The sequence below is a fragment of the Ictalurus punctatus genome, chromosome 29 (assembly GCF_001660625.3).
Source record: "Ictalurus punctatus breed USDA103 chromosome 29, Coco_2.0, whole genome shotgun sequence".
NCBI classification, from domain to species: Eukaryota; Metazoa; Chordata; class Actinopteri; order Siluriformes; family Ictaluridae; genus Ictalurus; species Ictalurus punctatus.
This window is the reverse complement of record NC_030444.2, coordinates 5024545-5029424: the sequence shown is the minus strand read 5'-3', so window position 1 is coordinate 5029424 and position 4880 is coordinate 5024545. Positions and strand designations below refer to the sequence as shown.

At 37.4% G+C, this 4880-nt stretch overlaps 1 long non-coding RNA gene across 1 annotated transcript; it reads right to left on the bottom strand.

Annotated features, from left to right (window-relative positions):
* Positions 1 to 2318: 2318 nt before the first annotated feature.
* Positions 2319 to 3867, bottom strand: LOC108260716 (uncharacterized). The gene is made up of 3 exons (XR_001811233.3): positions 3658 to 3867; positions 2909 to 3022; positions 2319 to 2666 (listed from the first exon to the last, which is right to left on the bottom strand). It is a non-coding gene; the product is annotated as an uncharacterized LOC108260716 (long non-coding RNA).
* Positions 3868 to 4880: the final 1013 nt, after the last annotated feature.

Here is a 4880-nt window from a genome sequence, read left to right as displayed (position 1 = left end):
GTACTGAGTTTTTCCATTTGGAGATAACGGCTCTCACTGTGGTTCTTTGGAGTCCCAGAGCCTTTGAAATAGCTCTGTAACCCTTCCCAGACTGATGTATTTCAATCACTCTCTTCCTCGTCATTTCTGGAATTTCTCTCAATTTTGGTATAGTGTGTTACTAGGTAAGACCTTTTAACCTACTTAACCAACCAACCAAGTGTTTAAGTGTTGATTTGATTGAACAGGGTTTGCAGTAGTCAGGTTGTGTCTAGTCCAGCTGAACCCCACTATGAATGCAGGTTTATAGATTTGGGGAATTAGTAACTACAAGGGCAAATACATTTTCATATAGGCCCAGTTGGTATTGGTTAACTTATTTGCTTCAATAAATAACATTATAATTTAATAACTTCACTTTTTTTTACTCAGTTTGCCTTGTTTGATTTTGTTTTAATTTCTGAAACAATTTAGTATACACAAAAAAAACAGAAGAAATACACACATCCGCAAATCAGTATGTGAATTCATGCAATGAGAGCTGCACACCTGTAGAATAGTTTCTCATAAATACTATTTTTCTTGGATATTTTTCACAAGCCAATAACTACAACTGCTTGAATCTGCCACATGAGTCTCAAACGCTGTTTTACACTCACAAATGACAAGCACATTTAAACTATAAACAGAAGTATAATGGTGGGTGATATCAGAAAGACACATAGGTACATATGGTAGTCAGCAAAATTTTTTAAAATGAAACCTTCACAAATTTCAAAATGAGTCAATGCAGGTAGTCATTGTCAGTCAACAAAGGTAGATGGGAAAGTTTCAACTTATTTTTTTATCTGTGTATTTTTAAATCAGATTTTGAAGTTTTGTCGGCCAACCTTATCTAGACTACATTAACCACAGCAGCGATTTGGAACTGCAATACAGTGCACTTAGGCTGTACTTCTAGTATTTTCTCCATAATATCAGCACAATTGTTGTATTTAACAATAGACATCATGGCTGAGAAGTCAGGGTACATGGACTAGAACATGCAGACTGAGAATCTGTTCAGTATGAGGAATAAAGGATGTTACAAAAAAAAGTCATAGCTTTTGAAACCGATGATAACTTAAATTCTCATATTTTCATCTTTTATTCCACTGGAAATCAGACTGTACAGCTCCTCCTCTTTCTGCATGTAGGGATTCTCTAAAACATAAAACACACACCGAAATGCTGCCCTGTTGTTGAGTTCTTTTATGAGTCATTTTGTACATGTACAGTTATAAAGATTTTTTTTATTATTATTTTGAATTTGTATGTCCGCAACCCTGAAGAAGGAGTAAGCGGTAGAAGATGGATGGATGGATGGATGTCAGTTGTGTTGTCTTTTCTCCTTCTCACAACTGAAGAACATGCTTCTTTTGACCACTAGATGACAGCAGATATTTTTCATACGTCTCACCCTGAAGAGGGAAAAATCTGTTTAAATCTGTTTTTTTGAGCAGATACTACACCTACATGACAGCTGATGGACCTTGTGTGTGTGTGTATGTGTGTGTGTGTATGGTGGGAGAGAAAATGAGGAAGAGATCAATTTTCCTATCCCATACTGTAAACAGTAACAGCACCATACTAAGTTTAAACAACTAACATGACATCACATGGCAAGTTTCGGCCCAGACCTGAGGAAAATCTTCAAAAATTGAGAGCTCCTGCTAATACTGTGGCGTTTCCTTGATTTTGCATAAATTTCCATTAACATGGACAATAATAATCCGATATTAACCCGATTAAGACAACACTCTAATTAAGAAAACATCATGATTTATGATGACCTTAATCCGACTAAAGTCATACTCGAAGTAAACACAAATGGAATTAAGACGTGTGGAGTATTCCTGTTTTATTTGCATTATCGACGTGCATTACAGACATGTACACACGTTAATCACACTGTTAACGTCGTGTGGGAGTTTTCACCGCATCTTGCGACAGGACATGTACACAAACGGCAGCGCTCACTGCTGTATAGTAGATGAAATACATGTATTTACATGCATCGGACACAGCCCCTGACTTCATGCAGTCGTCTATTTGCATGTATAACATGACAAATAATTAACTGCTTTAATGCAAATTAAAAATGAAACAGCCAAAACTGTATACGGTACCATAACGAAGAAAAACTGTACATTGATACGTGAAATTCTGGAGAGAATGTCAGATGGCGTGGCGTGGGAACGTAATGACGAGTGCCGTTAATCGATTTCTGTTCTATAACATGTAAAACAGGAACATGAAAGGAATATTCTAAAAGGCAACTGTCCATAGGTTCTACACTAATGTCTACAAACATTAATGGGTTAACTTTGATGAGTCAGATTTATATCATTTTGCTCACAGCTGATTAGTCCAATTTGGGGTTCAGTTCTCTTACCCAGAATAAAACCTGCAGTAAAATAAGCAGAGTTGAAGCAGGCTGCTCACGTTGCTCGCCACTCAAGCACCTTAATAACTGCTGATCATTTCGGAAGAGTTGTGGAAGACATTTCCAAGAAAGGTATCAGTTTACACAGAATGAAATGCGCAGTGCTGATTAATTCGGTGATAGGACCAGTAGTGCATGAAGACCTTCAGGCAGATATAAGACGTGGACTACACTTTTTTTATTGCAAGAAAAGGAAACAGCACTGCATTGAAATACAATAAAACAAAAGAAAAAGGAAGAGAGATAGAGAAAAAAAAACAATAGCACCTCAATCAATAAAAAAAAATATGATCATAATTCATCAGAAACTTGTTATTCTTATTGTTATCAGTGAGTTTGAGAAATTTTACAATAAGAGAAATCTCAGCAAGAAAGACATAAAATCAGCAAAATTGAGCCATTAATTCAACAGAAAAGCTGGATCCCAAATCAATCCCTACCTACATTTCTCACATCACACCATCATCCTGCTACCATGGAGCCATTTGGGTGGGACTCAGTCATGAAAGACAGGATGCCATGGTGGGATTTTCTGCTTGGATGGCAGTTGCACTACACCTAGATGAACAGGAGGGGGCAGTATGACCTCGAGTAGACCACAATCTAATGCGTAAAGTTTGAACTGCTTTTTGCTTCATAGAGAATCGTATTGAGTTAATATAATGTTTTCTTTCCTGAAAGATATAACACAGGGTTGTTGTTGTTTTGTTGTTGTTGTTGTTGTTGTTTTACAGGAAAACTTATATTTGTGAATATGGAATTTTGCCATTAAAAGAATAAAATGTAGGATATTATATAAACCTGTCTGTGCTTGTCTCAAATCATAAATGTTTCCATAGCAACATAAATTGTCTGTCAATATTCTTTGTAACAATATCACAAACATTTGGACAAAATGGTTTGGACAGTTTCAGGACAACTGTCATAAAAAGTGCAAATCAAATCAAGATCACCTTTAAACTTAACACAGTAATGTTTCACTGGGTAAATTCTGTCTGTCATTTTAAATAACAGCTCTTTGCCTTCGTTTGAAATTAAATATTGATCAGATATAAGAGAAAGCTTTTCCCAAACAATATTGTCTGTCAGATGATTCCAATATGAGTAAATATAAGGCAAAGACACGGAGTTTCTCTGAAATAACGCTCTTATGGTGGATCTGTTTTAAGGGAAAAAAAACAAATGTTACTTACATAAGAACGTATTAAAGTAGCTGGGGATCATTGATGAATGTTAATTCTTTTCTTATGTCTAAACAGCATATAGGCATTAGGAGATATTGTACCAAAAATTTTTGCATAGTCCCCTGGTGTTACAGGAATCTTATAATATGCCAAAAACTCATTAGAAGTGAAAAGAAAACCATTTAGATTAAATAACCGATGCACTGATATGATGCCAGTCTTATTTTCAGCTCGTTGCTCAGAGCAGCAGTCCGCGCTGACACCGTGACCACGTGACTCGTTGCCGCGGACAACGCTAGGGAGCGTCACGAGAGTTCTAAGTTCTAAATTCTTACTCAACTCTTCTTACAGCACTACTCACTAAAACCCAGTGACTTTCTCCTACAACTGTCGACCTTCAGCGCTTAAAAACAATGCTGAACAAAGATGAACAGGAAGAAGTTGGATCAGGAGCAGCAGAGAAGAAAGAAGTTGTGAGAGAGCTCCATAAGAACATCTCTGGGAAAATGCAGCAAGTGAAACCCTCCTTTTGTAACAACAGAGAAATCAATTTGCAAGGGCATGTCCTTGCCAGGTATCTCTACCACCAGGATGCATCCAGATGTCCGGAGATTATCCGGCATCTGAACGAGGATCTGGAATTAGCTGAGGTAACATTGCGCATACATGCCAGGTACTTTAAGTTTAGATTCATGTCTCTGATCGAGGCTCTTGGATCGTTCCTTAAAGTGCTTTGGACAGAGGATGAACCTCAGATTCAACATCAACTTATTACTCACTTCAGTTATAGGTACCTTCAGTGTACTAGACAGCCGCTCAATTTACAAGCTGATTTGTACTACATGAGCTGGGCCATAATCAAACTGAATGCTGATCTTAATGGCAATCACAAAGGGAGGAAAAGGACTTGTGAAGAATTCATAGCGGACCTGAAAAGAGTGAATTGCTTCTCACAGTGTAATCTGGAAGAATGGAAGGATGTTTATGAATCAATCAAAAGAAAGCCGCTAAAAATGTTCAGAGTAATAACTAGATGTGAGGCTGCAGACAAAAAGGAAACGGAAAAAGCAACAAAGCAGAGAGAAGTTGCCTCCAGAGCAACAGAAGATGGAGAAGTTGCATCTGGAGTAACAGAAGATGGAGAAGTTGCATCTGGAGTAACAGAAGAGAGAGAAGTTGCCTCCAGAGCAACAGAAGATGGAGAAGTTGCATCTGGAGTAACAGAAGAGAAA